General features: G+C 41.8%; 1 long non-coding RNA gene across 2 annotated transcripts in view; it reads left to right on the forward strand.

Annotated features, from left to right (window-relative positions):
- Positions 1-11,937: 11,937 nt before the first annotated feature.
- Gm32209 (predicted gene, 32209) overlaps positions 11,938-20,936 on the forward strand; it is a 39,962-nt gene continuing 30,963 nt past the window's right edge. For both annotated transcript variants that reach the window (NR_168633.1, NR_168632.1), the window contains exon 1: positions 11,938-12,261. This is a non-coding gene — a long non-coding RNA (predicted gene, 32209). The remainder of the gene's footprint in view (positions 12,262-20,936) is intronic.

Genomic DNA, 20,936 nt, shown 5'->3' on the forward strand with positions numbered 1-20,936 from the left:
GCCCCAACTGATAAGAAGGACATATGCTCCACTATGTTCATAGCAGCCTTATTTATAATAGCCAGAAGCTGGAAAGAACCCAGATGCCCCTCAACAGAGGAATGGATACAGAAAATGTGGTATATCTACACAATGGAGTACTACTCAGCTATTAAAAAGAATGAATTTATGAAATTCGTAGCCAAATGGATGGACCTGGAGGGCATCATCCTGAGTGAGGTAACACATTCACAAAGAAACTCACACAATATGTACTCACTGATAAGTGGATATTAGCCCAAAACCTAGGATACCCAAGATATAAGATACAATTTCCTAAACACATGAAACTCAAGAAAAATGAAGACTGAAGTGTGGACACTATGCCCCTCCTTAGAAGTGGGAACAAAACACCCATGGAAGGAGTTACAGAGACAAAGTTTGGAGCTGAGATGAAAGGATGGACCATGTAGAGACTGCCATATCCAGGGATCCACCCCATAACCTGCATCCAAACGCTGACACCATTGCATACACTAGCAAGATTTTATCGAAAGGGACCAGATGTAGCTGTCTCTTGTGAGACTATGCCGGGGCCTAGCAAACGCAGAAGTGGATGCTCACAGTCAGCTAATGGATGGATCACAGGGCTCCCAATGGAGGAGCTAGAGAAAGTACCCAAGGGGCTAAAGGGATCTGCAACCCTATAGGTGGAACAATATTATGAACTAACCAGTACCCCGGAGCTCTTGACTCTAGCTGCATATGTATCAAAAGATGGCCTAGTTGGCCATCACTGGAAAGAGAGGCCCATTGGACATGCAAACTTTATATGCCCCAGTACAGGGGAATGCCAGGGCCAAAAAGGGGGAGTGGGTGGGTAGGGGAGTGAGGGTGGTTGGGTATGGGGGACTTTTGGTATAGCATTGGAAATGTAAATGAGCTAAATACCTAATAAAAAATGGAAAAGAAAAAAAAAAAAAAAGAAAGTAATTGGGTGAGTAGATTATGTGCCAGCAAGAAACTTTTCCTCAGGACGTTCTTTGCACTGCTACCATTCCAGGGTAGTTTAAATTGGGGTTGGAATCCCAGAGCTAAAGGAACACAGAAAAAAAAAACAAAAACAAACTTTATTTAATTGCAATGTATTATATGAAAAACAAATCTATTAAAAAAAAAAAGCCTGTTGGGAACAAAATAAAAGGGGGGCCCTGGTGGGGCCTGGGGGTAGTGGGGGAAGGGAAAAGAGGCCCACGCCCTGCCAGAGTTTCCCTGTTCTCTGGTCAGTCAGGCGTGAGAGGGCTGCTACCTACCCTATCCATTCATCCTTGGGTGGGCATTTCTCTATTCCACTCTTCAGGGGGTGGCCAAGGGTCAGCCCTGCCTGGGGACCTCCCCGGAGCTACTTTGCTAAAGCCACCAGGGTTGTAGGAGAGAGGGATGAGGGGAAGAGGTTCCCAACACTGACCAGTGTGCAGCGGGCCTTGAGGAAGCAGCGACACTCCATGGTTTAAGAGCTTTATTATAGAAATGCAGGGGAAAGGTAGGGGAGAGAGGGGGGGGGAGGAGAGAGGAGAGTGGACAGAGGAGAGAGGAGAGGAAAGAAGAAGAGGGTCTAGTACTGGGAAGAGAGGCCCCTTGGTCTTGCAAACTTTATATGCCCCAGTACAGGGGAATGCCAGAGCCAAGAAGTGAGAGTGGGTGGGTAGGGAAGCAGGGCAGGGGGAGGGTATAGGGAACTTTCCGGATAGCATTTGAAATGTATATAAAGAAAATATCTAATATAAATAAATAAATAAATAAATAAATAAATAAATAAATAAGAAAAAAAGAAGACAGAGAAAGGGAAGAGGAGAGAGAAGTGTGAGAAGTGAGAGGACAAAGGAGTGAGAGAGCGAGGTGGGGACTGAGCACCCCTTTTTATGGTCTTTACTGTTGCTAGGTAACTAGGGAGGAGTTTAGCCTGAAGGTCAGAAGCTTGGGCCATTGCTTATGTGACTGACCATGCTTCTCTCGTGGGGGCTGCGGGAGGTAGTACCTTAGGCAAGGGCAGAGTTCCAGGAGCATGAGGAACACCTACCATGTCATGTAGGTGAATTATGACCATCGGGGTTCAGACCTCAGCTCGACTGGATACCAGCCTGCAATTCCCCACAAAAAACCAAATAAACAGAGGGCGGGGCCTGAGATAGAGACTGAGACACACACACACACACACACACACACACACACACACACAGAGACAGAGAGAGACACACACAGAGAGAGACAGAAAGAGACACAGAGAGAGACACAGAGAGACAGAGACAGAGGGAAACACAGCAAGAGAAGCAAAATGCCCTACAGACTTACCTACTGGCAAATCTGATGGCCACTCTTTGAGGGCCTCCCTCCTCAGATATATTCAAGAGCATGTCAAGTTAACAAAAACTAACACAACAAGCTTTCATTCCCTACCCAAGTCTTTAAGTGCACTGACATTACAGAATAACGGTCTTTGTTTAGGTAGTGGTTTCCTTCACCTTTCTTTTAAGGGAAAAGTTTAGGGTTATCAATAATAAATTTATGCACCTTAAAACAAACAAATGAACAAGCAAACAAACAAAAAACCAAAACCCTGGGCGGCATCATCTGGTGGCAGTCCAGGTTAAAGAAGGTTGAGGGAAAGTTTCTTGCTGTTGACCTGCTTGCTTCCCTGCACAGCTGGTGAGTTCATCGACAGTGTTAACAGGCTACCGAGGCTGTTGTCACAGCTGCTTTAGGTTGCTGCTATCAAAACCCAGCTTCTTCATCCTTCCAACACGTATTGAATCATCCAGGCCTGCAGTGCCAGACAGGAATTGCTGAGACAGCCAGCTTTGTTGACCAAGCAGATCCTGGACTCTCAGTTTTTTTTCAGTGTCAGGAGAGTATTGTTATACAATCCAACTTGTATCATGTAAGCCAGTATAACACTTCCCTTTTGTGACATGTATTCATTCTATAGCTTTTGTTCCTCTAGAGAACCCTAATAGAGGAACCAAGCATAACCTTTAAGTCTTGATTCATCTTCTCTACATTGCACATGCTGGTATTATAGGCATGCACCCCATACCCAGTTTATGTGGTGCTGAGGACTGAACCCAGAGCTTCACCATGCGAGACAAGCACTATACCAACTTAACTATATCCTCAGCAATTTATTTATTGAATTTTGCATGTGTGTGTGGTATGAATGTGTGGGGACACGTGCAGGTGTGCATGCATGTGTATGTGTACATATGGAGGCCAAAAATTGGCTCTAATTATCTTCTTTGCCCAATCTCCACCTTATACTTTAAGGCAGGATCTCTCACTTGATTTCAGGGCTCACCTTTGTCAGGATGTTGCTGGATTGCCATTCCTCTTCAATATTAAAAGCATAGCATCACACCTATTCATCATTTATATGGATTCTGGAAAGCAGAACTCTAGTCTTCATGCTTGAGTGACAAATGGTTTATTAGCTGAGCCATCTCTTCAACCTTGTTTGTTTGTTTGTATGTTTACTTATTTATTTATTAAGGTAGTATCTTGGTATGTAGTTCGGGAGGGCCTCAGATTTACATCAGTTCTCTTGCTTCAGCCCCATGACGGCTGATATTAGTGGTGTAATATCTTAGCCATCTGCAAACACAAGTTTTGGAAAAGAAAATAAACAAAAGCTTTGTTTTTGGGGTCATGCTATCTTTGTAAAAGATATGGCTAAGTAAATACCTTATTGTTTTAACTCCAAAGAAAACCCTCACCTCCAGACACATGCAGCATCTGGGAGGAGCAATTAAGTGAAATCCTGTACCCACGCTCCCAGGTGTCCCTAGTGTTTGGTTAGAATTCCTCACTGATGTATACCTGCTCAATGATTTGTTAATCTGCCCCCCCCCCCTGCCCCTAACACACAACACCACCACTACCATCTGCAAACCAGGCAGCTGCGTGGAATGTATTAGCAGACCAGGAGAGTCTGAATTATGCAATACATGTTTACAATGTAAGAGGGAGAAACGGCCCCTCCCAGGTTGCACTAGGGACGTAGAAGTATGCTGGACCTAACAAGATAGGTCCCAAACATTCCTCAATAGACTTCCAAAATTATCTGCTCACCTTTTGGAAGTTTTGCTTAAAAGCTGTAATGTCTACTGACAAAAAAGCTCAGAGTAACGTTTTCATTTCTTGAGTTGGTTGTGATGATTTTCAGAATGTTCTAGGGCCCTTTGCAGCCTCTGTACTGTGAACCACTACTCTTGAGTTCATGTATGGCAGTAAATTTTTCAATGCTTTGTGTTAGGATCAGATTTTTTTCTTTTATTAGATATTTTCTTCATTTACATTTCAAATGCTATTCCGAAAGTCCCCTATACCCTCTCCCTGCCCTGCTCCCCAACCCACCCACTCTTGCTTCCTGGCCCTGCAGACGTTTCATTCTTAATCCAGTAATAGTTGTATAGCTACTTAATAAAAACATGTGACATGAGGCTGGGGAGAGATTTCTCAGTGAATTAAGTGCTTTTCATGCTAGAATGAGGATATGAGTGCAAGTCCTTAACACCATGCAGAAAGCTGGGAATGGTTCTAACCTATAACTCGATATAACTACAGTGAAGGGTGGCTGAGGGTGAGACAGGGGGATTCATGGAATGTGCTGGCTAACTGCCAGTCTGACTGAAAAAAACAAAACAAAACAAAACATGAATTCCAGATTCAATAAGGGACACTGTCTCAAGGGAGTGAGGTGGAACGAGATAGAGGACACCCTTCCCCAGGTGCACATACCTGTATACTAAGTACTGAGTCACATATATTTAACACACACACCCACACACACCCACACACACACACACACATACACACACACACCTCACAGCACTCACATTAAGGTGAAGGGTGGGTTGAGGAAGATTTGTGATATAAACCTCATGCATGAACATACATACAAATCCCCCCTACAAAAAGGTGACTTTTAATAGCATGTTTTTGTTTGTGACAGAAGTTAAGTTGAAACCAGTTTCAAAAAGATGAATGGATATTATTGATATAACCAAAAATGGCAAGCTATCAGGTATGGCTGGATCAAATATGGCTAGATCAAGACACTCAAGAGTGTCAGAAAGACATCTCTTCCTATCTGTTGATTCTGATTTCTTTGGAGTCGACTTTATTCTCAGTCTAGAGTTTGAACATGTCAGATAGACCATGTAAAAAGAGTCCAGCAGCTCAGAATGGTAGTGCTAAGGGTTCGGAGAAGCTGTAAAAGTGATCCTATTCAGTGTCGAAGTATGAATTTCAGTGTTTTGGGGGTGTGCCACTTGTTTATGTAGCCCTAGGTCAGGTGTGGCAGTGCTCTTCTGCAATGTTAGCACTCAGGAGGAGGTTGAGGCAAGAGGATCAGAAGTTCAAGGATATCTTCACTAACATAGAGGCCAGCCTTCACTATAGGCAATCTCGTCTCAAGTTTAATAAAAAAGAAGATTGTAAACTAACAAGTAAGAAACAGCATGGTAACAAACATCTCTGATTTCAGCAGAGAGGCAGTTGGGTCTCTCTGAATTCCAGAAAGGTTTGGTCTACATAGTGAGTTTCTAGCCAGCCAGGGCTGCACAATGAGGCCCTGTCTAAAAAACAACACACAAAACAAAAAAGAAGGAGATAAGGAAGAGGAGGGAGGCTCCTTGCTCCCACAGTGAGAGTTACATCTGTCCAGGAGACCATGTTTAGCTCACATGACTCTTTTTTGATTGTTTAATGCTGCCACCACATCTTGTTTTTATAGTGTTTCTTCATCCATGTGGAAGGAATATGCTACCAAAATGAGTGAAATCTCCAGCCACCACACCTACTTCTTGTTTTATGTTTCATTACAACTTTCTATCATAGAACATTTTAAATTTCCCTTTATTTCTTCAGGGAGAAAATCTTTAAGGATGGAAGAATCTGCTCAGTGGTTAAGAGAACTTGCTGTTCTTATCGAGGACAAGGGTTCAAGTGCCCAGCACTTACAGGGTGGTATAGCGCTGGATGGGGATATCATGTCTCAGTACAAACCACAAAACCAAATATAAAACAACCAAGGGCATAGTGGTGTACATCTATTCTCTCAACACTTCAGAGGTGAAGGCAGGAGGATTAGGAATTTGAGATCAGCCTAAGCTACATCTCAAGTTCTAAGCAAGACAAGGCTACAACCTTGTCTCAAAAGCAAGCAAGCAAGCAAACAGAAAACCATATCAATTATCATTTACTAAAGCAGAAAAGGGAAAATAGAAGGAAAAATGTCATGTTCCTTCAGAAGAAAAAAAAATTGCCAAGGATCTCTTCATAACACTGCTCCAATTGTGCAGTCTCTAGCTGGCTGATGGATAGGAGTTGGGTTCTGCTTCCCCACACCAACAACTCCAAAACCACAGAAGAAACTGGATGACAAAGCTGGAGGATAGTAAGGTTAAGACCCATACCTTTGAACAGAATCCACCTTTGACAAGTATCAAATGTCTTGAGTTCTTTTTTTCTGAACATCAGAGAGTTGATAGTCTTATTTATAGACAGTGGGGTCCTAAAACTGGCACCATCTGGCTTCTGATGACACCCACTCCTGTTCTTCTGTTAGCACCGTAGAAGCAGTGTGGGCATCCAAACACCTGCTAAGCAATGTAATTGTAAAACAAGAGAAATTTACAGGCAAAGCCTTAAAAAAATTGGCTTTGCTTATTTCTTATTTGTGAACATTTTGCTTGCATTTATGTAATATGTGAACCCATGCCGGCCTAGTGCCCTCAGAAGTCAGAAGATGACACCAGCTTCCTGAGAACTGGAGTTACAGATGGAGGGAGGGCACATGTGTGAGTGCTGGGAATTGAATCCACAGTCTCTGCAAGTCACAGATGTTCTAAGCCAAGACGTCATCTACCTCCATCCCTCAACCCTTTTAGAGAAGAAATCGTAATGTGGCCCTGGCTTGTCTGCAATTTTTTATGTAGACCACGCTAGCCTCAAACTCATAGAGATGCGTACGAGTTTGCCTATTGAGTACTGGAAAGGTCTTGTGTGTCCGAAGCTGGTTTCAAGCTCACTGTGTAGCCAAGGGTGACCTTGAACTGCTTCTCCTGCTTTCACCTCTCCAGTGTTGGCATCAGAGGCATACACCATCACACATTACAGGCAGTGACAGGGAGAGACTACATGGCTTCGAGCATGCTAGGTAATACTCTACTGCCAGCTGAATTACATCGTAGCCTCAACTATACTTTAATGTGTGCATTAACTTCTGATTTAAGGTAAACTCTAAGTTTGCAAGTGGAATTAAAAAGTTGTTTTTGAGAGGCAAAAACAAAACAAAACAAAAAAACCAAAAAAACAAACAAACAAAAAAAAAAAACAAAAACAAAAACCAAACCAAAACAAAAAAAACCCCAGAACTGCAGCATTGCTATATAACCTAAAAACCAACTCCAGCTGGATGTAGTGTCACATGCCTGTAATCCCAGCACTCTGGAATCTGAGGCAGAAAGATGGAGAGTTAAAATGCAGCCCCAGAAAGAAACTAAACAACAACAACAACAGAAACAAACCAATGAAAAAAAGAAAGGAAAATCCAAAATGTTGAGATTACAAAGGGAAGCAGAAGAATGAGACAATTCTAAGTACCGAGTTTACTTTGTACTTCTTACCAGGGCTTCATAGACAAATAAAAGTGAGAGAAAAATATACATTATGGGTTCAAGACTGTGTTTAGGGGCTGGAGAAATGGCTCAGTGGTTAAAAAACACCTTGTTGCTGTTTATGAGGACCCAAGTTTAAATCCCAGTATGCCAGTGGCACACAATGCTTGTAACTCCAGCTTTAGACGATCCAATTACCTTCTTCTGGCCTCTGCATGCACATGAACACACACTCTCCTACATGCTCCAAAAACGTATTCTAAAAAAAGAAAAAAACACTGTTGTTATTGTGATTATAGTAGCAAGACAATGTCTGTTTTAGGAAATTTTACTTTTATGGACAGATTGGGGGTCTGGGAACCTGCACCAGTCTGCAGAGTGCTTGTCTGCCATGTACTCAGCCAACACTGCAGAACCAGCATGGAGATGTCTACCTGCTATCCCAGCACTTAGAATGTAGAAGGGGGTGGGGGTGAGGAAGATCAGAAACTGAAGGCCCTTGTCAGCTATACAGCAAGTTTGGGGCTTCCTAGGGATTCAAGAGATCTTGTGTAATAAGAGAAATTTAACACCAGAGTATACATTTTGTACTTCTGTCAATCTGTAAAAAGCAGGTGGTTGGAGATTACATTTTTTAGGTTCTATTGCCACCTAGTGGTACATTGATGTTATCTTGCAAAACTACCCCCCCCCCCCCATTGCTATTGCTATGAGGAAACACTATGACCAGAAGCAACTTGGGGAGAAAATGATTTATTTTGTTTATAATTCCATGTCATATTTCGTCATGGAAGGCAGGCATGCCAGGATCCTGGAGGCAGAAGCTGATGCAAGCTGTTGCAAAGGCTATGGAGGAGTGGTTTCTGCTGGCTTCCTCAGCCTGCTTTCTTATAGAACCCAGGACTACCAGCCCAGAAATGGAACTATTCACGATGGGTTGGGACCTCTGAAACCAATCATTAAATAAGAAAAGTTCCTGCTGGCTTGTCTAATGGAGATTCCTTTCTCTCTGATAGACAGTAGTTTATGTATGTCAAGTTGACATAAAACTACCCAGCACAGAAAATAAATAGAGAATCTTGGCCCCCTTTGGGGTAATTGCCACAATGCCCCATTTTGGTCCCCACACGAGGCTTTTGTGCTTTTCCTTTCCTTTGTCAAGTATAATATATCGGTCATGCTCATCCCATTGAAAGAAAAAAAAAAAAGAGGGTTTGAATGAGTTTAACTAGAGAACCATTCACTGTATTGCAGACAAGTCATAGTCACCCTTGGTCCTTAATTCCCCCTACTTTTGGATGAGAATAATAGTAACTGACTAGAGTTTTTTCCTTTAAGTCAGTTAATAGAGGACTTGGGCAGATAGTTTAGTGGTGGTTGTTGTTTGAATAGAAATGGACCCCACAGAGTCATACATTAGAATGCTTGGCCATAGGGAGTGGTACTATTTGGAGGTGTGGCCTTGTTGGAGTAGGTGTGGCCTTGTTGGAGTAGGTGTGGCCTAGTTGAAGAAAGTGTGTCACTGTGGGGGCAGACTTTGAAGATAAAGTGAAATTATGCCCAGTGTTGAGCAGTCTCCTCCTGCTGCCTGTGGATTAAGGTGTAGAACTCTCAGCTCCAGCACCATGTCTGCCTGCACATCACCATGTTTTGTGCAGTAATGATAATGAACTAAATTTCTGAACCTGGAAACCAACCTGTCTTAGTCAGGGTTTCTATTCCTGCACAAACATCATGACCAAGAAGCAAGTTGGGGAGGAAAGGATTTATTTGGCTTACACTTCCATACTGCTGTTCATCACCTAAGGAAGTCAGGACTGGAACTCAAGCAGGTCAGGAAGCAGGAGATGATGCAGAGGCCATGGAGGGATGTTCTTTACTGGCTTGCCTCTCCTGGCTTGCTCAGCCTGCTCTCTTATCGAACCAAGACTACCAGCCCAGAGATGGTCTCACCCACAAGGGGCCTTTCCCCCTTGATCACTAATTGAGAAAATGCCTTACAGCTGGATCTCATGGAGTCATTTCCTCAACTGAAGCTCCTTTCTCTGTGGTAACTCCAGCTGTGTCAAGTTGACACAAAACTAGCCAGTACACAGCCACAATTAAATGTTTATTTTATTTTATGAGTTGCTGTGGTCATGATGCCTCTTCATAGCAATAAAACCCTAACTAAGACAGTGGGTAAAGTACTTGCCTCACAAACATGACCAATAGCATCCACAAACATGCAGCACTGGGGAGCCAAGACACGTGGTTCCATGAGAGTCACAGGCCACTCATTGTAGCTAAAATGCTGAACTCCAGGCTCATCAAAAGAGCCTGTCTCAGAAAATAATATTGAGAGCTGGAGAGATGACTCAGCAGGAAAAAGTACTCATCTTACAAGTCTCCAGATCTGAGTTTACCATCTCCCTCCCTTACTGTCTCGCAAAGCAGCATGGTTTAAAGACCTGTATGTAGTAACATGCATCTGTAATCCCAGCACTTACATAATGAAATGGAAGAAGACTCACTTGAGGTTTTGGGCTAGGTAGCCTGGACTACACAGGTAGTTGAGAGTACACAGCACAGCAGAAACAAGGGATACTATGACTTAGGAAGTACTAAGCCAATTCCTAAAAGTTGTTCTTCTCAATCCCCCTAACACACACACACACACACACACACACACAGGCACACACACACACACACACACACACACACACACACAGAGAGAGAGAGAGAGAGAGAGAGAGAGAGTAAGCAGTGGTCTGTGCTCACCAAAGTACCTGATACAAACATTACCTGGTATATAACATTACAAACTATGATCACATGATTTCTATCATGTAAAAGCATAAGTGCTAACAGGGAGTTCAAGGGTTCAAAGTACTTCATATGATTATCCTATGTTTTGATAAAGTCTCTTGAATGCCAGACCAGACTTAAGCTAAGTAGCTAGGATGACCTTGAACTTTGTGTCCTCTTGTCTCCCCCATGACTGTCTTAGGGTTTTATTGCTATGAAGAGACACCATGACTGCAGCAACTCTTATACAAGAAAACCTTTAATTGGTGCTGGTTTACAGTTTAGATATTTGTCTATTATCATCATGGTGGGAAGCAAGGATGCAGGCAGATATGGTGCTCCAGAGGTATCTAAGAGTTCTGATTGGCAGGCAGCAGGAAGGGGTGGTGCCTGGCTTGAGCCTTTGAAACCTGAAAGCCCACCCCAAGTAACACACTTACTCCAAAAATGCCTCACCTACTCTAACAAGGCCACTGGTCCTAATCCTTTCAAAGAATGCCATTCCCTTTGAGCCTATTGGGGCCATTTTCATTCAAACCACCACAAGGACTAATTTGTACTTCTGAGAATAAACCCAGGGGATTCAAGCATGCTGGACAAATATATTGTCCAACTGGTCTCCAGCCCATTCATTTTTTGTTTTGAAATCGATTCTGCTGGACTCAACACTCTCTATCCTCTTACCTCATCTACCTGAGAATTACAGATATGCAGTGCCATGTCCAGCACTGAAAATCTAAATTTATGTCATGGTGTCACAATGAAGCAATGCAAAGGAATATTTAAGGATTGGGGTATCATCATACTTCAGTTTGGTGTCACAATGGTGTTCTGTGATGTCATAATTTGTCATTTTGATGGCATAATTCAGAATTGAGGTACCACAGTTGCATTGTGCTGGCTCCGTGGAGCACTGAAATGCCAAAATTCAGCATTGTTTCAGCAACATGGAGAATTATTTCAGTCCAGTTGATCATTTAATATAAAAATTCTGGCCTGTGATGTCACAATGGAGCATTGAGATGTCACAGTTCAGTACTATGAGGGCATGATTGAATATTTTGATGGCATTTGGTGGTATGCTGTAGAACACTGTCCTGTCAGAGGGGACATTTTGGTGTTTGTTGGACATTGTGATATTGTAAGAGCCCTATGTTGTCACAATGGCACATGATGGCAAAGTAAGTTATCTCAGCTTATGTTTGTGACATAGTAATGAGTCATCAAGTGATGTCACACAAGTGTTGTGATCCAATAATGCTATAGTGTGATTGCCCAAAGCAACAATGAAATGGCAAATGGGTAGTATCATGCCACAATTCAAATTGTGATGGCCCACTTTAATTTTACATGTATTACAGTCGACTGACATCAACTCAGGCTGCAGCTTAGACCATGGACATCTGCTTGGCCTTTGGTGGTACTGACATAGGGCCACTGACATCAACATAGACCCCGGTTGCAGCGGAACTTAGAACTTGTCATGGAGCTTGGCAGCAACACAGATCTAGACATCAGAATGGCCTGATGTGACAGTATAGGCCACTCAGAACAATATGGCCTCTGGTGGCAGTGTGGCTCATGGTCATCAATATAAATACTCCTGGCAACACAAATGACAGACATCTATAAGACCTTCAGGAGTAATATGGGCTATGGACATAAACAGACCCCAGCTGAAGTAGAACCATGAACCCAGACATGGCCACCACCAGAAGCAAAGACCTGGACATCACCATGACCTCAGACAGCAGTGCAGGCCTTTCACATCTACATGGCCCCTGGTGGCAGCATGGCCCTACGTACATCAAGATGGCCTCAGGTGATGGCTCAGAACAAGAGTATTCATGTGGCATTCAGTGGTAACTTGGGCCAGGGACATCAACAAGGCTCCCAGATGTTGTAGGCTTCAAAATGTCCTGGGGCAGTGGACCGTGGCAGTGGTCCAGGGGCAGCCTGGACCATAGAGGTCTTTTGGGAAGGTCCAATCCAGAAAACTAACGATTCTTTATCTTGAACATCCTGGTTTTGCTTAGAACCAGGGTGGTCATGTGGCTGGGCAGAGTGTTTGGGAGCTGAGTTAGAGTGTAAGCTCCAGGCTGATGAAGATCCCCTGTTGATCCTACCAAGTAATCCCCAGTTCACCACAGCCCTCTCTCACACCTATCACTGCTGTAATGTTCCTCTCCACTGCTCATTCACTGATCCCTTTCTCCATCTTTCCCACTTCTCCATTTCACATTTGTTCATCATAGTGACATTAGAAACTGCAATGTCACACAGTATCTTTTTTTTTTTTGTCCAAAGAGATTTACGTGCAAATATTCATTGCAACATGTCATTGGTCTGGTTCAAGGTTTCTGGTCTATGACACACCATAAATACTGGACCACTGCTGAGACTCATTTCAAATATTCTGCTGTTGCCCCAAGCCAGAATGATATGTGACTAGGCAGGGTGTCTGAGGACAGATCCCCTTCAAGGATATATCACATACATTCCCACCTTCTAATTCAGCTGCTCTGAGCCTTGCTGGCCTTGACCTTTGTCCTTGTAAGTTACAGGCAGTACCTACTCTGCCCTGTGCTCTCTGTTTCCCTGCAGGAAAAGCAGCTTGGGCTGAAGCCACAATGGCTCCATGCTGGAGGCCTGCTGGGGGCCTGCAGGTGGGCCTAGCACCAGTCCTACTTCATAATGACTCCTGGTTCTGTAGCACTAGTTCTTCCTCTTAGTCCAGAAGCTCATAGATAGATTTGAGGTTGTGGTGGACTGAATCTGGGCCTGATGGCCACTGAGTTGGTCAGTGTATATAAGCAGGCCTGTCTTCCTAGCATAGTACTGGGACTCAAAACTGAATTTTCAAACCTAGACCTGACATCATATCAGTACTTGAGTGCAAATGCAAATCTGTATTAACACTTGGACTGCCTTCTCACTCTATGTGTATTTAACATTCAGTTGCAGCTGCCTGAGGTTGAAGCCTGACACATTGTTCTGTGTTTCATGTATAACAACGACCTCACAAACAGCCAAACAGCTGGTAGGGCCATTTAGTACAATCTATTTAAGCCTGTAGTATCATGCAGATAGAGTAAACGAAGGAGAGCTGTGGAACCTGATCAGGTATCTAGGACTAGGAGAAGGCAGAGCAGCTAAGTTTCTGATGGCTTTCCTCACCAGTGAGAATAAATGTGTGTTTTTCCTCCGAAGTCTCGTGAGTACTAGGTGGTTCTGTATAGAGTAGTATACAGTATATTATTTTATAATAAAATCCCATTACCCTCAAATCTGCCATGCACTATGCTTTCAGAAGCACTGGTCACGTTTCCTTTTTCTTGGTCATTTTTTTTCCCCTTCAGAGTAGAGGTGTGGGACTTTCTTGCTCCTCTTCTTTTACTGTGAACATAGTTTGCTTGAAAAATGATATCAGTGTCTTTATTGTCTTTCATTTTTGTCCCTTATAAATTTTGTGTCTCCAAGAGTGTTGAAGTACAACTGGTGTGAGACCTTAAAAGCAACAAGTACATGACAATTGAAGACTGAGACAGGGTATCAGGAGTAACTACCCAAACATCCTGGCTTTAAGTAGCCTCGTATTTGTGATCTATTTTTGACCCAAATTTATGTCTTGGTGTGACAACTGAAGACATTTAAGAGTTTACAAACTTACAAATTCAGTATGCAAATGCAGTAAACCGGACATGCTTTATTATAAGGTATTAGATGCAAAATTGTTAAATCACCAGTTAGGGATTAACCGAAATGTCACAAAGCCAGGTCGTGAGGTGCAAACCTTTAAGCCCAGAACTCAGAAAGCAGAGGATGGTTCATCTCTGTGAGTTCGAGACCAGTCTAGGCTACATAGCAATATAAGATGATATACAAGATGGCCAGCACTGTATAGAAAGACCATGTCTCAAAAAATAAACAACAAAAGTCACAAGGTTCAATCTGGATCTAGCCAGATTGTTTGTTCACCTTTGTAATGTCAGCTTTCATAAGTGGAGGCAGGAAGACCAGGAGTTTGGTCAGCCTGGCCTACAGTAAATTGTAGGTCTCCTGGAACTACGTGAGGCCCCATATCAAAGGATCAAGACCAGAAAAACCTCAAAAACTCACCCACTCCTGCTGATTGAAATAGTGGGGACCGCATTTCCATAGTAACTGGTTCCCAGAATGCAAGAACACACTCACCTGGTTATCTGTTTTTCTCAGGTGACTTAGGAGTATCATTGGAAACTTCCTCCTCCCTCTCCCCACCCCCTTAGGCATGACTGAAACCTTTATTCCTAGGTTAGGCAAAATCTAAAAATAAACGCTAAAGGCTTAATAACTTGTGTATTTCTCAGTCATTTGCATATGCTACAGTCATATGCCTATCCTGAAGCTTCTCTGGCAAACTGCCATATTGTTCACATGTTAGCAGGTTTAAAGGATTTGCTATAACTCAGGTGTGGAGGTGCTGGACTCGGTTGTGGAGGCTGAGACAGAAGGATCAATAAATACTTTATAGCCAGCTTGGAGGACACATACCTTGTCTCATAAATGACTGGGCACAGTGCTTCCATGACTGGTAAAGGTTGGGATTGGGGCTGTGTGTGCAGGAAGTATAGAAAAAGAAGTGACAGATATCTAGTTTCTGAGGAAGATCTAAATGGATGGCATAGCTCATCAACTAATTAGTATTTTGGAAAACAATGGTGACAGGTTCAACAGAAGATGGAAAACACTTTCAAGATTCAGCAAACAAGAGGTAAGACCTTTGCCAACCCCGTCCACACCCCATGACCTACGTCACTGTTAAGAATGAAAGACTTCTGCTTGCTCCTGTGGTGATTTGAATGAAAATTTCCTCATAGGATTAAGGCCAGGCAGTGGTGGCGCATGCCTTTGATCCCAGCACTTGGGAGGCAGAGGCAGGTGGATTTCTGAGTTGGAGGACAGCCAGGGCTACACAAAGAAACCCTGTCTCCCAAAAGATAGATAGATAGATAGATAGATAGAGAGAGAGAGAGAGAGAGAGAGATAGAGAGAGAGAGAGAGAGGAAGAGGATTAGGACATGTGGCCTTGCTGGAGCAGGTGTCTCCCAGTTGGAGAAAGTGTGTCACTGGGGCTAGACTTCGAGGTTTCGGAAGCTTAACCCAGGCACAATGGCTCTCTTTCTCTTCTTGCTGCCTGTCAGTCTATATAGAGAAATCTCAGCTACATCTCCTGCACCATATCATATCTGCTGTGTGCTACCATATTTCCTGACATGATGACAGTGGACTAAAGCTTTGAACCTGTAAGCAAGGCCCAATTAAACACGTTCCTTGGTAAGAACTGTTCTGTTCATGGTCTCTTCACAGTAATAGAAACCCTAGCTAAGACAAGTCCTTTGCAACAGAGAGAGGAAAGTTCAGGAAGGATTCCCTAGTCTTATTTCCTGACTAGCAAAAACCATAGAATAATTTCTGCTAACTCCCCTCCTGTTCCTGGTATTGCTGTAGTCCAATCTATGCACATTCAAAATTACAGACTGGTGTTCACTGAATCATTTTGATACAGATTTTACTAATATTTCTGGTTTAAAGAAAGAGAAAACAAAATATTAACTGGAATTCCATAAAAATGAAGATCAAAGTGCTGGAGAGGTGGATCAGTGTTTAAGAGTACTGGCTACCCTCCCAGAGGATCTGGGTTCAATTTGCAGCACCCACATGGTGGCTCATAAATCTTTGTGTATGTGAGTGTGCTAAGGCTAGAGCACAGCCTTGGGTATCCTTCCCCATCATTGCTTTATTTACTGTAACCAAAGTCTTTCAAAAAATTGGAAGCTAGGATCTATGACTGTGGAGAGACACAGTGAGCAGGGTGACTCTTACAAAGGAAAGCACTTAATTTATGTCCAGGTATGTTCCTCCAACATGTGCCAAAATTCCAGGTGACCCTTTCTCTCTCCTCTCCTTCAGTCTCTCTCTCTCTCTCTCTCTCTCTCTCTCTCTCTCTCTCTCTCTCTCTCTCTCTCTCTCTCCCCCTCCCTCCCTCCTCTCTCTTTGGCACTCCATCTCTTTGTTTTTCCCATTCTCTTTCCCTCTCTCTATACTCTACCTTCTTTCTGCTTTCTCGTCTTCTCTCTCCATTTCTTTACTATCCCCTCCCTCCCTCCCTCCCTCCCTCCCTCCCTCTCTGTCTTCTTTCTTTCTTTCTTTCTTTCTTTCTTTCTTTCTTTCTTTCTTTCTTTCTTTCTTTCTTCCTTCCTTCCTTCCTTCCTTCCTTCCTTTCTCTCTCTCTCTTTCTTTCTCTCTCTCTTTCTTTCTCCTTTTTCTTATATGTCTCTTTCTCTTGCTCTCATTCCCTCATTTCCTCTCTTCATATCTTTTCATGTCTCTCTCCCTCTGCCTCTTTATCTCTCCCTTTTCTACTGTTTTTCTCTTTCTCCCTCCACCTCCCTCAATTTTTCTTTCTATCCCCTTCCATTTTATTCAATGTTTTATTGCTGTGAAGAGACACCATGGCCAAGATAATGCTTAAAACCAAAAGAAAACAAAATAAACATTTAATTGGGGGCTTAATGACAATTTCAGAGGTTTAGTTCATTATTATGGCAGGGAGTATAGTGGGATCATGGCTGAATTCATGTCACTGGAGTAGTCGCTGAGAGCTATATCCTAATCTATAGGCAGAAAGACAGAGACAGAGAGACTATATATATTATATATATATATATATGTATATATATATATACATATATATATATATACATACACATTACACATATATAATACATACATATATATCAGTTCTCTCTATATATATAATCTATATCTATATCCCCCCTCTCTCTAATGAAATATTCTTAGCTTGGGCATTTGAAACTACAAAATCTATCCCAAGTGACACACTTCCTCCAACAGGGCTACACCTACTCCAGCAAGGCTACATCTACTCCAGCAAGGCCACAAGTCCTAATCCCCAAGTACTGCCACTCTCTAATGATTGATCATTTAAATATAGTAGCCTATGGGGGCCATTCTTATTCAAACCACTATATCTTTTTTTCTTTCCAGCATCTTCTTCCTCTCTCCTACTCTCTCACTTTCATTCAACCTCTCTCAGTTTTGTTCTCTCCCAGCCCCTCTCTTCATCTCCTTCTTTTTCCTTTTTTTCCTTTTTTTATCGCTCACTGTCATTCCCTCTTTCTCCATGTCCTTCTCTCCCTCTCTGTCTTTAGCCTTCTCTCCCTCTTTCTCCTATTTTCTCATTTTCTTTTTCCCTTATTCCCTTCTTTTCTCTCTTGCTCTCCCTATCCTCTTTCCCCTTTTTCTGTCCTACTGTTCCTTTCCCCCCTCCTGTTTCTCTTCCTCTAGGATCCAATGCTCTCCTCTGGTCATTTTGGCACTCAAACCAGTGGTGCAAAGATAGATAATTTAGAAAATATACTTAATGTCTTAGTTAGGGTTTCCATTGCTTTGAAGAGACACCATGACCAAGGCAATTTTTATAATGAAATCATTTAATTGTGGTGGCTTATAGTTTCAGAGGTTCAGTCCAATATCATCATGGCAGGAAGCATGGCAGTGTGCAGGCAGACTTGGTGGAAGAGCCAAGATTTCTACATCTTGATCCTTCAGAGGACTCTCTTCTTTAGGCAGCTAGGAAGAGGTTCTTTTACCACACTAGGCAGAGCTTGAGCATAAGACATCAAAGCTCAAACCACAGTGATGCACTTCCTCCAACAAGGCCACACCTACTTCAATAAGGTGAAACTCATCTAATAGCATATTCAAAGCACCACACCCATGTACATAAAAGAAAGCAAGTGAATATTTATAAGCAAAAGAAATGATAATATATTATTCCATTAATTGTCTTTTTATCTTGAGGAAGCTTTTAAATTTTATGATATTATACCTGTCAGTTGTTGGCCTAGAATGCTGGACAAATGAAATCCTCTAGATATTTTCTCTCCACACCTGTACGTTATAGGGTAGTGTTGATAATTTCCATACTTGTATTATCTTTTATTTCACCTTTTGGTCTTTCTTTAACCTTAGAGTTAGTTGTTGTACAGGGAGACAGATATGTGAGCATCTGTTCTGCCCAGCATCATTTGTCAGAGGTGCTATCATTTGTTTGATGTGTGTTTTCAGCATCTTTTTTGAATATTCAATGGTTGTAGATACATGTTTTCATCCTGTAGTCTTGAGTATTGTTCCCTCTATCTACATGTCTGTTTTTGTGCCATACTGTATTATTTTAGTCATTGGGGGTCTGTAATATATATTCAAGTCTATAGTGCTATTAGGCTTTTATTGATAAATGGGGGTCTTCTGTGTTCTTTTATGAATTTTAGCAGTCTTAGTTTCTTTCTTTCATGTTTTTTCCTATTTCTGTGAAGGTGAGGTGAGAGTTTTATTTGCAATTGAACTGATTCCAAACATGGCTTTCTGTAAAATAGTCATTGTCTTAACCAATTTCCTATTTCTTGAAGAGACACCTTGACTAAGGCAAACTTATGAAATAAAACATTTACTTTTGGGCTTGTTTGCTATTTCAGATGGTTAGTCAACTGTCATTTTGCCAGGTCACCTGCTCATGGGCAGAAAGGTATAGTGCGAACTAGATGAGAGCTCACATCTGATCTACATGTTGCAGGCTTAGAGAATAAGACAAGGTCTGGCATAGGCTTTTGAAACCACAATGCTTAAGGTCAGTGACACACCTCTAACAAGCCCATACCTCCAAATCCTTCCCTAACAGTTCCTCTAGTCCTCAGTCGACTGAGTATTTAAATATATGAGCCTATGGGAAACATTTTAATTCAAATTATCATTTCCTACTATCTTGCATCCCTAGGGTTGTAGCCATATCATAATGCATTCAGTCCAACCTCAAAAGTCTCCATAGTCTTTCACAGTCTCAGTCTTGTTTAAAAGTCCAAAGTCTGTTCTCAGACTGAGTAGTCCCCCGGTGAAATCAACATAAAAATATCAAATACTTTCAACATACGATGGTATAGAATAAGCCTTACTATTCCAAATAAGAGGAAGGGAAACATAGATAGAAAACACTGCTTCAAAGCAAGACCAAAACCCAGATTGGCAAACTCCAAATCCTATACCTCCATGTTTGAACAACTGTTTGATTCTTGAACTCTGTTCATAGGCACCCATTGTTGGATTTGCTAGACTACAGCTTGTAAGTCATTCTCTCTATCCATCCCTTCCTCTCTACTTCCTGTCTCCTTCTAAATCCTTCTCTTCCTCCCTCTTTCCATTTCATTTTCTCTCATACCCTCTTTCCTCTTTTCCTCTTTCTGTTCCCTTTCTCTCTTTTTCTGTCTCACTATGTCTCTGTCCCTCAGCCTCCTCTTTTCCATTTATCTTTTTCAGTCTCTTCCTCTTTCTTCTTCTCTCATTCCACTTCTTTCCTGATCGATCATTCTCTCTCTCAGGTTCTAATTTTTCTTTCTTTCATTCCTCATCTCCCTATATCCCTTTGCATTTCTCCTCCACTCTATTGCTTTCTCTTTCAATTCACACCTCAATTCAATTTCTCTTCACCCCTTACTTTCCCTTTTCGTCTCCTGCTCCTTTGTTCCTAGTTCCTCGGTTTCTCTTTCTTATTCCCTCCCTCTCTGACACTCTATCTCCTTCTTTGCTACTCTTTCTGTTCCTATCTTTCTCCCACTTTCTCTTCTTATATTTCATGAATCTTAAAAAAAAAATCCCAGACTAATTCTTCACCTCTTTGTCTTCACTAATTCTTCATTGATTCTTTTTTTTTTTTTTCCCCACAAGTGGAAGCCATTTGGAAGTATGAAGTTCCTCTGTCTTCTTCCTTAACTTCTTCTCAACACTTATGCAATTTAGTGTACTGATGATGTGTTCTAATTGAACTTTCATTTTGTTTTATTTCATGTTTAGGTATTTTGTCCTATCAAAAATTAATTTATAATTTATTTTTGTTCAGTGTGATTGATATATATATAAAACTTCATTTTTTTCAACATGTATTTAACCAGGCTTTCCAACACTAGTTTTCAATAGTCTATGTTTTCACTTGTGTGTTCCTGGCATCTTTTAAAAATATTAGATGGCTGTAATATTACCTTCTCAGGCTGTTGTCTTGGATATTGTTCTCTCAGTCTACATGTCTGCTTTTATGCCAGTAACATGTTACTTTAAGTCTGGAATGCTATCAGGATTGTTTTGGTATGCTAGAGTCTTTGTGATTCCATAAAACTTTTAGGATAGTCTGTCAGTCTTTCTTTCTCTCTTTCACATATATTCCTGTTTCTGTGAAGGATTAGATAGGACTTTTAATTGGAATTCCAATCATGACCTTTGGTAGAATAATAGTTTCTCCACTACTATTTCAAAAGCATGTTATATCTTTCCACTACTTTCATCTTTATTTCTTCAGAGACCTAAAATTTTCATTGCAGAAGTCTTTCACCTGCTAAGAGATATTCCTAGATATTTGATTTTCTTTCAGGCTATGGTAAATAGCTT

This window comes from Mus musculus, chromosome 4 (genome assembly GCF_000001635.26).
Source record: "Mus musculus strain C57BL/6J chromosome 4, GRCm38.p6 C57BL/6J".
In the NCBI taxonomy this organism is placed as follows: Eukaryota; Metazoa; Chordata; class Mammalia; order Rodentia; family Muridae; genus Mus; species Mus musculus.